Consider the following 13,353-nt stretch of genomic DNA (forward strand, 5'->3'; position numbering starts at 1 on the left):
ATCATCTATGACATCATTCACATGAGGTGCACTAGAAGCATTTCCAAAGAAACCAAACACTGGAATTCTGGTTAAGTACAAAGGCAACTATGACTGGAGAGTGACAGTAAGACATGGGGTGGGGAAAAGATATGTTCTATACATATATGCTCAAATTTAAAAATAAATTAACTTGAGGTCTGTTTGTGCCCTAAGTTTACTTTCCATGAATGTGTAGGGTGCTTGCATTTTGCTCACATGGATGACTGCAAAAAAAAAAAAAAAAACATCAACTTGCATGTGTAACCTTTGAGTGGGCTAGAGTTTACTTCATTTGCCCTTTTACAGTGCCTAAAAAGCCCCAACTCCCATAGAAAAGCACCTGGAGACCCAGAATTCAGTCAGATTTTCAACAAGGAGTACACAGGGTCAATCTCCCCACATTCAATCCAAAAGAACAGAAGTAATGAATTTAATAACATTATCTTCACAGTTAAACACAAACATAAATAAAGAAAACTAATTTGATTTAAACATGTCAGTCCCCAACAAAACACAGTGAGAAGAAACTCAGTGTTCCCAAAAACTTAGGTTGACTTCACCTGAATCTCAGGTAGAGTCTTGATCACCAAATCTATACAATCTGCTGAGTCAAAAGCAACATCTTCCCTCCACTTACTTATAGAATTTTTTAGCTGGAATCCATGCAGACTCTTCCTTGTCCTCTACTGAAATCATTTGGTTAGCTAATCAGCTATCCAATTAACCAACCACTCAGTTAAGTATATAGATTATTTAAAAACTGCAGCAAAAAGTTTTAGAGTTAGGGAAAACAACTCACTTTCTGTTCTTGGGAATCACCTTCTCGAAACCCACACAGTTCACATGACTGCTTGCCCTCCTGGAGTCTAAGTCCAGCAACAGGGAACTCACTGAGCATACCCAAAACTACCACAGCCTAATCCCAGAAACTTCTGAGTGTGGAGTGCTAATTGGGCATCTGCGTAGCAAGAATGCCCCAGACCAACTCATTCCTGCTCACCCTACCACTAGATCTCTTAAAGAGATATCTCCCTATTGGGCACATGAGTTACAAATGCTCAAGTATACAGGGCCGACTCTACCATTTTTGCTGCCCCGAAGCGCAAAAAAAAAAAAAAAAGCTGCTCGGACTCTGCCTCCCCAAGAATGGACGGAATGCCCCCCCTTAGCATGTGCCACCCCAGACACGTGCTTGCTCTGCTGGTGCCTGGAGCCGGCCCTGCAAGTATATATACAAAAGTAGTATATTTTATGAGAGATTAATGCATTTAAACACTGAACAATACATCTTATTCTTGCTTATTTTTTTCTAGGAACAATTCATTTATTAAGCCCCTGTGTGATCCAGAAAAAAGAAAAAAAATCAGTATTTTTCTAAAATTCTCAACTCTACCTTATCTTCCTTTCCCCCTAAACTAAAACCTTTCCCAAAGAGATTCACAACCCAAAGGATTTCATCAAGCCTTCTACTTGCTGATGAGCTGTGCATATCCAATAAGAGAAGAGAAGCAAATACCATATTAGTTATGTGACCAACTGCAACTATTTCTAGGTGACCAGATAAATCTTCTATTGTGTATCTTCACTATTTTAATCTTCAAATAAGCTGATATTTCAGCTTTGCATTCAGAATATATACAGTCTAAAATATATGCTAAAGCAATTTAAATACAGTATTGTAATTTCAGACTGAAGTACCCAGCATCCCTTCTGATGTTCATATAGGAATATAATGTTAAATCCAAGTAACAAAACAAATTAACAAAATTACTTTTCGTATTAAAAATTCATCTGATAAAATAAATACTAAGTTCTATATCCATGAAGTCACTTAATAGTCTTTTTTCAATATTTCAATAGTAACACTAATTTGGCAAAAAAGATACACATTTCTTCATAAAGTTCTTTATGTAATCAAACATTCTATCCACTTTGGTGGTTGTCTGCCTTAACCCCAAGCTCAAAACAGCATATGGAGCACCATAAGGCATTTCCATTCTCTTCAGTGCTGCTATAATCTTGACAGCCAAATTATTATTGTGGCTATTTGAACAATGAAGCCATCTGTGAGGCTGATGCCAAACCAGGAGAAAAGTTTATAATTTATTGCTATACTTTGTCAACATGAAACTAAATGTGATCCCTCCATTATTAAATTCAAATGAATATTTACTGGATATCATCTAAAGGAGACGCTAATGCAATCATCAAAGAAGTTCCTCCTATGCCTCTGAGAGTGTATTCATTCCTCTTACATTCATAACACCACCCTTAGAAGGGTCATCATTTCCAGGGTTGAACTCTGGATCTAAAAAACAACAGAATTTTCTCTTCAGTTTCCCATGCAATAGAGAGTAACTTAGGGAGCAACAAAGAGTCCTGTGGCACCTTATAGACTAACAGACATATTGGAGCATAAGCTTTCGCGGGTGAATACCCACTTCGTCAGACGCATTACAGATCCATTGGTGCCTAAGGTAGGACAGACTTTTAAGGCTCAATCCAGTGCCCACTGTAGTCAGTGGAAGGACTTTCATTAATGTTAATCAGGCTCATAAGAAGGCAAGAGTTCCAAAAGACCACAGCTATCCTGGTTGACAGCTATTTTACGAGAATAGTAAATTCATTGAAATAAGATTAACTCTCCTCCTCTAAAATTACCATTGTGATGGGAATCAAATAAGTACCTCAACCCACCCCTTCTTAAAGAGCAGAGATAGCAGTTCCATCAGCGTAGTAGAGTGAACAGTGAGCTGAGACTGAACAGCCCTTTCCCTTGCAATCAAGTTTGTTTTTTGGTTTTAAATAAAAATAGATTTTAGTATTTCTCCCCACCCAGTTGGACATGGATACATCACTACGGGATCAATGATAAACAGCTGCAGAGCACTGACAGTGATGATCATATTTTAATGAGCTCACCTACTTCTAAGCAGCTCCTCTGGACTCCAGTTTGTTTCTTCTGGCTTTTCGTGCAGTCCTGTCTTCAGAATGTGTTAGCCTGTCGAACAAATATCTATGGCTTTTAACAGTTTGTATGGTTTGGGAGGCTGCAGATGCACTGCACTGATACAGGCCCTAAGGCTCAGCATGGCTTGGCCACTCTGCATCACATAAAACCTTCAGGACAAAGCACTTTTGCACATGTGTCTGAGAATGCCAACCTGTGAAATTCTCTTCTAGAAAAGGAGTTCTGCAATCTGCCAACTGTTTTGACAGACAAGTGAAAGCTTTATTTTCATTCAGTAATCACAGCAGCTGTTTATTGAAAAACAGGCTTTCCATTTATAAAAAAGAGCTTGTCAAGGTGAGGGCAGCATCTCAAGAGAGCAGCATACTCTAAATTAATTTTTCACCTGCCGAGTCGATGCAGTTCCAAGGTTGGGTGTGAAATATATCCCAACCATAAAAATATGTCTTCCCCTTTGCCCTGTAAAGATAGTGACCAGACATTTCAAATCTTATTATGTGCTACTTTAGCATTATCAAGATATGACATATTATAGATCAGGCATGGCCAAACCGCGGCTCACGAGCCACATGCGGCTCTTTAGGGGTCAACTGCAGCTCACTGAGCTCAGGGCTTCATCCCTCGGGGGGGGTGGAGGGGAGGCGAGAGCCGGTGCTTGCGGCATGAGCCCCACAGGGAGGCACAAAGGCTCGGGGCTTCACCCCACAGTGAGGCGAGCTGGTGCTCGTGGCTCCAGCCCCATGGAGGGGAACTGAGGCTCAGAGCTTTACCCTGCAGCGGGGTGAGTTGGCGCTTGCAGCTTCAGCCCGATAGCAGGGCATCAAGGCTCAGGGCTTCACCCCCGCTGGGGGGCGAGGTGAGTTGAAGCTCAGGGTGAGCTGGTGGTCTTGGCTTCAACCCCGGGGGGAGGTGGCGAGGCTGGGTTTCAGCCCTGCAGGAGGTGGAGAGACGCTGTTTGGGACTTCAGCCCCAGAGAAGGCAGCAAGCCAGTGCTCAGGGCTTCAGCCCTGCAGGTGGAGGGACTCTGCTGCTGGGGGCTTCAGCCCCACAGGAGCAGGTGAGCTGGTGCTGGGGCTTCAGCCCTGCAGGTGGCACCTAGGCTCTAGCTTCAGTGGCACATGCTCATTATAACAGGAAATTGTGTCACTATAGTGCTGTGCAGACCTTGTGTGCTGTGATCTCCTTGCATGCTGCACACTACAGACTGTATTTAGTATTCATAAATCACAATTGAATAGTTTTCGATTTAAGTTTAACCCTACGCTAATTTCGTTGATAACAATTACATCTTCAAACTGTAAGAAATGCAAGTATGAAGAAGAAAACCAAAGTTTTCAGCCAAAATGGGCGGAAGATTTTGCATTCACTAGTAAAGGTGGCAAACCCCTGTAGATTATCTGCAATGCATCACTCTCTCACTACAAAGCAAGCAACTTGAAATGTCAATATGAAACGAATCACAATAACTTTTCCTGTAAATACCCTTCTGTATCAGAAGTAAAAACAAGCTAACCACATTAAAATTACACTTCAACAGTCAAAGACGTTACTTTTGTCATTAATAAAAAATAAACAATTATGGAGATATACCTATCTCATAGAACTGGAAGGGACCCTGAAAGGTCATCAAGTCCAGCTCTGTGCTTTTACTAGCAGGACCAAGTACTGATTTTTGCCCCAGAACCTGAAGTGGCCTCCAGGATTGAACTCACAACCCTGGGTTTAGTAGGCCAATGCTTAAACCACTGAGCTATCCTTCCCCCCAATTTAGTAAAGCAGCTGACACAATGACTGAAGCTAGTTTTGTTATGGCATGGAATATCGCTCATGCGAAACGTCCATATTGTGATGGAGAATTTGATAAGAAGAATATTGCAGAAGTGGTTGCAATTTTAGAACCAAGTGACACAACTTCAATGACTAATGCAGCAAATTCCAATTCCGTGTCAGACTACAGAAAGGCAGATCTATTAGATCAGTGCTGATGTTGCAAGCAAGATGCAAAATAATCTAAAGCAACAGAGAGTCCTGTGGCACCTTTAAGACTAACAGATGTATTGTATGTATGTCACATGCGTCTGACGAAGTGGGTATTCACCCACGAAAGCTTATGCTCCAATACATCTGTTAGTCTTAAAGGTGCCACAGGACTCTCTGTTGCTTTTTACAGATCCAGACTAACATGGCTACCCCTCTGATAAATGATCTAAAGAATTCTCTAGCATTCAGCCTAGTTGTCGACCAATCCACAGATATTCAAGATGAACCACAAGTAGCAATATTTGTTCACTTTGTTTCTGGAGATGTAATTATGAAAGAAGAAATGTTGGACTTAGTGGTACTAAAAGAAACAACCCACAGTGTTGACATAAAGAACACACTTGACAGAGCATTGACAAATGCCGATTACTACTGGATCAACGTGTTGCAACAGATGGATCACCTGCAATGGTGGGGGGGAAAAGTAGGCCTTATCGGACTTTTGAAAAGTTATCCCAAATTTCCAGAGTTTCTCCCTGTTTGTTGCATCATCCACTGTGAACATCTCACAGGTAGACACTTCAAGTAAAAAGGAAAGTCCTATCCACAACTGAAAGATGAGCAATGGATGCAGGATCTGAAGGTTTTCACTGATATTATGCAGCATCTGCAAACTCTCAACTCGGCACTCCAAGAGAAGGATAAGATTATTTCTGACCTTACTCAGATAGTCTTCAGCTTCCAAAACAAGTTAAAGCTTCTGCAAAGAGACAGTGTCAAGAGGCTTCAACCACTTTCCCTATCTCAAGAGTAGGGTAAACAGATTCCCTGAAATCAAAGTAGAAGATCACAAACTCGAGGCATGCAGAGGTGAATTACAAGGACTGCTTGATGACCTTCAAACTAGGTTTGAAGCTGAGATCCTACTTTGCCTTTCTCGTAAACCCATTCATGGTTGATTTAATGGTTGAATTCATGGCTGTCCGATTCCCAAATCTGTGGTTAAAGAAACATCTACTGTAGAAATGGAACTATTGGAACTCTAAGAAGACCAGGCTCTAAAGAGGATGCATAAATCACAGTCTACCATCGAGTTCTGGAAGCAAGTGCCAGGAATGAAGTATCCTCAACTCAAAAAGACTAGTGTGTGACTCATTTCAATTTTTGGTACAACATACTGCTGTGAATCACTGTACTCCATGATGAAGTTTGTAAAATTGAAACACTGTGTGGTCCTTACAAATCAACATCTGATCGAGCTCCTCCATACTGCCCTGACAACATATCAACTAGATTTCCAAAGACTTATGACCAGGATGGAGACCCACAGGGCCTCTAGCTCTAGGAGTAATTAGTCATGATACAGTAAGTAGGCTGCTAATATTTTTTTAAAAATGCATGTGTAAAGGTTGTTTGGGTCTTGCGGCTCTCGAACTTCTGAAGATTATCATACGTGGCTCAGAGGGTCAGTAAGTTTGGCCATCCCTGTTATAGATCCTCATGGTTTGTGACAGTCATGAAATGAAATTTAGAGCAGATTGGAATACAGCATCTAAAATAGATTTTGAAGTAGTTTTAAAAATGTACTACTAACACGACACTTATTATTTGATCATCATGAACTATTCATTGGATTTTTCTCTCTTCAATAAGAAACAACACTGTAGGAGCTAAACATTTGCACTAATTGCTACAAGGGTTTTTATCTATTAAGTTCTTTCTGTGAGATCCAATACCATAAAAAACCCCAACCAATTGGAAAATAGTTGGAAATATTACATCTGTAACAATTATATGTCATAGTGTAATGATCAGAGATTCTTTGCTTTACTTTTGGGGTCTCATGTGACCTTTCAATGCTGACTAAAAAAGCATCATCCTGAAGAAGGGATGGAAATCCAAAGTAGTGATATTTATTTTTATCTTTCCAATAAGATTAACAGCTGCTACTCAAGATTTTCAGTTATTATTTGTCTGAATTCTTTAAATTCTCACCATGAAGATGCCTCTCTCTTTGAGTGTTAGGGTAAACTAAAAAAAATTCAGAGTGCAGTATAAAATTGACATACAATTGACTCAATGGCATTTCTTACCTATATGTTTATCCCCTTGAGTCCCGCAGTCCAAGGTTATAACCTAAGGACTGTCAATAAGTATTAAGATCACCTTTCTCTGTGTCACCAGGGGGAGGGAGAGCGGGGACATTTGGGCATATTGCAGAGAGAATGTACTGTCCCTGGAAGTGAACTAGGGGTTGTGAGGAGAGCCTATGCCTGCAGACTGCTCTCCCTCAACCTCATTGAGTCAGGGGAACTTCGATGGTCGGGCCAAGAAAGGGGATAGACTGTTCCCAGGAGGAAGGAGAAAGGAGAAGATTTCCACTGCTCCCCAAACTGGCTGCATCCCACTGGCCAGCCACGATAGGAGGATGGTAGCTTATTGATTACCACCCAAATTTTAACCTTTCCTCACACTGCTTGAGCCTCTTCTGTTTTCAGCTTAATTAATTATTATTATTATTATTATTATATAAACTTGTATTATTGTAGGGCCTAGAACCCCCAGTCATGGACCAGATTGCTATTGCAGCAGACACTTCATAAACAGAACAAAAAAGACAGTCCCTGCCCCAAAGAGCTTAAAATCTAAATAGACCAGGTAGACAAAGCGTGGGTGAAGGAGTGCAACACACAAGCAGAGTGAACAATGTGATGGTGGGAAATGTCATATTAGTTGCACAATTTTTTCTTCTGTCTCCCCTACCCCCCACACACACCTTTAGGATGATATACTTTAGGATGAAAGGTGAAGGGGTCAGTTAAATGAAAATAAAAGAGAAGAAGCTGAAAAGAAAAGAGAAGGGAGAGGGGGCACTGAAGTGAAGGGGGCACAGGGGGACTGGGCAGGGGAGGACAGATTGTAGGAGAGGCAAATCTGGAGAGATACTGAGGTGAAGAGACTCTGAGGGAGGGAAGGGGGAGGATTGGAGCAAACAACCAATCAGCACAGGGCAGAGAACGTCCAGTCAAAGCTCGAGAAAGTTCCTCCAAGAACCAAGGGCTGATTCTGCCCAGACAAGCTGATGTCTCTGGCTGTCTCCTCTTTGCAGTTTTCTCCCAAGCCCACACAGTCAGAGGGTGAGGAGTGAGAAGTCCTATTGACCTCAGAGAGAGTGTGGTCAGTTAGGGCAAGAGAGGGTCCCCCATGTTCTGGTCTACAAGGGTTCTGAGGAGAAGGGTGGCCCCGGCAGGACACTATTTTCACCCTCCCACTGAGCACAACAGTCCCTGATTCGCCTGTTTCTGACAAATCAGCTCACCCCATAGTTACAGATAGGTAACGAAGTTTCCAGGATACTGTGGGTCAGAACAATTACCAGTTGTTTTTTTCAGGATCAAGAAGGAACTTTTCCTATTGGGTCAAACTGGCTGATATCTGATGAGTTTTTTCATCTTCTTTGTGCTAAACATCAATACCAAGACTCAGCTTTTCAGAGAGGACATTGTTTATTCAGGAAATTCAAACTTTTTTCTTTAGGAGCTTCTTGCAGACAGAGAGATCCTTATTGACCACCTACAGGCCAGCATCCTCTTGCAACAGCAGCACAAGCTCTCAATGCGCTACACCTGAAGTAGCTCTTTCGCTGTGCCCCTACCCTATTCTTAAAGGGCATCTCCCTTTTCTCTTATTATATCATCATTAACACATACAATAATAAACTAATATTAAAAAATATAAAATATAAACTATACATGTCTATTTCTAAAACATCTATTCCAGGGACCTTACCTTTGTAGCACTTTGAAGTTGCAGTGGGGATAGAGAAGACAATTTTTCCATCCCCAATGGAAAAAGCAGTTCAGGAGAGCTGGCAGTTTGTCAAAGAGACAATATTAATGTTACAAAGCAAACTATCCCAGTACAGAGTAAAGATAGGAAGAATAGCAAGAGGCCAACATGGCTGTCCTGAAAGTCAAAAAAGAATCTTATCAAAAAGTGGAAACATGGACTAATTCCTAAGGATGAGTATAAAAGAACAGCACGAGCATGTAGGTACAAAATCAGAAAGTCTAAGGCACAAAATGTCCTAGCAAGGGACATAAAGGGCAATAAGAAATACATTATAAATGCATTAACAGCAAGAGAAAGATGAAGGAAAGTGTAGGTTCTCTACTTAATGGGAAGTAAAGAACTCAGGACACCAAGAAGGCAGAGGTGTTTAATGCCTTTCTTCCTTAAAAACAGGTAAATTGTGACCAGATACTTAACACAGGTAATAGTAACAACCGGAGGGAAGGAACAAGCCAATAGAGGGAAATCAACCAGTTAAAGAATATTTAGATAAGTTAGATGTATTCAAGTTATAAAGGCCTGATGAAATTCACCCTGAGATACTTAAGGAACTCGCTAAAGCAATCTCAAAATCATTAGCAGTTATCTTTGTGAACCCATTGAGGATTGGTGAGGTCCTATGGGAATGGAGAAAGGAATCTAATTTTAGTGGATAGGGAGGAAGCTGTATATGTGAAATATCTTGATTTTACTAAGCCTTTTGACACAGCCATGACATCCTCATAAGCAAACTAGGGAAATGTAGTCTAGATGAAATTATTATAAGGTGGAAGCAAAACTTGTTGAAAGACCACATTCAATGAGTAGTTATCAATGGTTCTCTGTACAACTGAGAGGATGTATCTAGTGGGGTTCCACGGGGGTCACTCCTGGGTCCAGGACTATTCAATATTTTCATGAATGAAATGGAAAATGGAGTGAGGAATATGTTTAGAAAATTTATGGATGATACTAAGATGGGACGGGTTGCAAGTGTTTTGAAGGATAGTATTAGAATTCAAAACAACCTTGACAAATTGAAGAACTGGTGTGAAATCAAGAAGATAAAATTCAATAAAGACAAGTGAAAAGTATTACACTTACAAAGAAAAAATAAAATGCACAACTACAAAATGGGTAATAAGTGGCTAGGCATTGGAGGAAAGGATCTGTGAGTTATACTGGATCACAAATGAATATGATGCAGTTGCAGAAAAGGTTAATACCTTTTGAGGTGTATTAACAGGAGTGTCATAAGTAAGACACAGGAGGTAACTGTCCCGCTCTACTCGGCACTAGTGAGGCCAGAGCTGAAGTGCTGTGTACGGTTCTGGGCACCACACTTTAGGAAAGATATGGACAAACAGAAGAGAGTCCAGAGGAGAGGAACAAAAATGATACAAGGTTTAAAAAGCCAGGCCTGTGGGTAAAGATTACAAAAATCAGGGCATGTTATGTCTTGAAAAAAGAAGACTGAGGAGGAACCTGTCTTTAGATATTCTAAGACCTGTCATAAAGATGGCAGTGATCAAATGTATTCTACTTCCACTGAAGTTAGGAGAAGTAATTGGCTTAATCTGCAGCAAGGGAGATTTAGTTTAGATACACCTCTACCCCGATATAACACGACCTGATATAACACTAATTCAGATATAACACGGTAAAGCAGCGCTCCAGGGGGGCGGGGCTGCGCACTCCAGCGGATCAAAGCAAGTTCAATATAACACGGTTTCACCTACAACACGGTAAGATTTTTTGGCTCCCGAGGACAGCGTTATATTGGGGTAGAGGTGTATTAGGAAAAAACTTTCTGACTATAAGAATAATTAAGCACTGGAATAGGCTTCCAAGGAAGATCGTGGAATCTCCATCATTAGAGGTTTTTAAGAACAGATTAGACAAACATCTGTCAGGGGTGGTCTATGTATACTTGGTCCTGCCTTAGAGCAGAGGGGGTGGACTAGATGTCTTCTCGAGGTACCTTCCAGCCCTGCATGTCTATGCTTTTATAAGACTAGGATTTAGAAGCGTGTATTCAAAGAACATTTAGGAATGTGTAATTTGTCACAATTTGCGACCAGTTTCCAGTGCAGATAAAAACTAAAGGGACCAGGTCCCAGTAGTGAATGACCCCTAGGATTTTAGCTGTCTCTAGGAAGCTTGTCTCTAAAAGGCGATAAGGAGGCCTGAAGTGTTCACTAACAGAAATCTCCCTTAGTACTCTCTACTCTCATACAGGGAGGAGGGTTAGAGGATTCAGAAGTGAACTGAGTCCTGGGGGGAAGGGGCGTGTAGGCAGAAGCTTCTTGAATGCATAAATCTATATAAAGCAAAATCACTGAGTTTCCCACAGCTCTTTAAATGATCCAGTGTGCATTACTCAATAATGTAATAAACAAATAAAAATATTACAACATAATGAAGATTTTACTGAAAGACGTGTTTTAAACTGAATTTTCCCTCCACTAACCTTGTGTTTTTTCCAATATCTGGTTTTGAATTGCCCATGCAGACATGCTGCTTCCATCTGATGATGCGTCAAGACTTCACCTGCCAAGCTAGTTCGGCAAACCACACTTTAGAACAGGAGACCATAAGAGTCCCAAGTCTTCAACTCTCCCCACACCTACAACTGTTTATTGCCAGCTGTTCTATGGCATTGTTTGGAATGGAAGACTGTACTTTCCTTTGTGCCAGACATCTTTTGTAGCCAATCCTTCTTATCAACAGTTCTGTCTCACCCAAGGTTAGGTGTTAGTTTCTCCTTCAGACACACCAGTAGCCTAGTTAAAGACATAGTTTAGAAACAGATTTCAAAGGATACTGTTTGGACAAATTTTAGCAACAGAGAAAAATAATCAGAAAATGAAAGTTAAGTAGAAACAAGTGCACCTAAATGAATATTACAGAAATTGTAACTAATTTGGCATTCAGTTTACATTATAGAATATTAATCTATTATCTATGGTATGGTAGAAAAAGTCATCTAAGCACCTAAGGTTGTATCCTTCTACCTGTCAGCTCACTGTCCAATCACATGATCCAAAAGATGTGTCAAAATCCCCAAATCAGGAGTGTTTATTATTATTAATTATTATTTATTATTATAGCTTCCATGCTTGGCTTTCAAAATTCAAGTGTCAAATCACAATTATTTAGCATTATATCACCTGAGAATGGCAGAAAATAGAAGAAAGACATAAAATTAAACTGAAACTAAATCAAGCGAGACCTGAAAACACAGACACAGCAACTCTAGGAGGAATATACGGTTAAGAACAAAGAGGACAAAAACAGGGCTAGCAAAGACAAACAAGACTTTATAGACAAAATGGCAACAGATGAACAGACTGTTGCAGCACAAAATAACATGAAGAAACTATACAACACCATTAGACAGTTGTCAGGAAGTACCAAATACCAATCAAACAGTTCAAGACAACAATGGCAACTTAACAATGAAGACATCAGAACAATTAAGTATATGGAGCCCGTACTTATTCAGTTACTTAATAGACACAGGCTCATCAATCCCCTAGATATAGAGGAAGGAGAAAATCTGGATGTCAAACTAGAACCTATCAGAGAAGAAGTAGAGAGGGCAGTCGATCAGTTAAAACGCGGAAAGGCAACAGGTCCGGATAACATTCTAATTGAGGTTCTTAAGGAAGACCAGAACAACACAGTAGACATTTTGATAGGCTTCTTCCAAAAGATATGGAAAGAAGAAAAAATTACCATATGAGTGGAAAAGGATCATACAGTGAAACTTCCAAAGAAAGGAGAATTCACTCCGTGTCAAAACTGGAGGGGCATTCAATTGCTGTCTATCCCAAGTAAGGTATTATGCATGTATTATTCTATGCAGAATAAAGAAAGCAATAGATTCAAGGTTATGACAAGAACAGGCAGAGTTCAGATAGGAGAAATTATGTATAGATGTAATTATAAATTTATTTATCATCATAGACCTGTCGATCAAATGGCAATCACTTCATTATATGAATTTTACAGATTTCTAAAAAGCCTTTGCTTCAGTGAATAGAATAATTTTATGCAAGTTCCCACACCACTGTGGAATTCCTCAGAAATTTTTGAACATCATTCAGAGCTTCTATGAAAATATGGCATACCAAGTAATACCTAACAGTGAACTGACTCAGGCATTAGAAGTTACGATGGATATCAGACAAGGATCTCTTAAGACGGGAACGGTGAACCACGGCCATTGGGAGCTGCGAGCAACAGTACCTGTGGACGGTCAAGTAAACAAAGCATCTAGCAGCCCACCAGGGGCTTACCCTGAACAAGCCATGAACCAAGTTTGGGAACCCCTGCCATAGAAACATGCAAGCCAAAAAAATGATCTACAGGCTTATAAACAATTAGTAGGGCTGAAAATCAACACAGAGAAAACTAAAACCATGAGAATCAACAAACAGCAAGAAACACCAATACAACTTCTGTGCCTGACATAGAAAAGGTCAGATATTTCACATATCTTGACATAACGATGGATAATGATGCCAAGATATGTGAAATAAGTAAGT

The 13,353-nt window shown here is 40.3% G+C and overlaps 1 protein-coding gene across 4 annotated transcripts in view; it reads right to left on the reverse strand.

Moving 5' to 3' along the window:
- Positions 1-13,353, reverse strand: part of CSMD1 (CUB and Sushi multiple domains 1) — a 1,932,406-nt gene that overhangs the window by 1,103,180 nt on the left and 815,873 nt on the right. Inside the window, exon 1 of one of the 4 annotated variants that reach the window (XM_065587777.1) lies at positions 821-1,002. The exons of the other annotated variants lie outside the window; for them this stretch is intronic. The gene's annotated coding sequence lies outside the window, so the exon portion shown is untranslated. Of the gene's footprint in view, positions 1-820; positions 1,003-13,353 lie in introns of those variants that run through there. 4 annotated transcript variants of the gene reach the window in all.

This window comes from Chrysemys picta, chromosome 3 (assembly GCF_011386835.1).
Source record: "Chrysemys picta bellii isolate R12L10 chromosome 3, ASM1138683v2, whole genome shotgun sequence".
NCBI lineage: Eukaryota > Metazoa > Chordata > Testudines > Emydidae > Chrysemys > Chrysemys picta.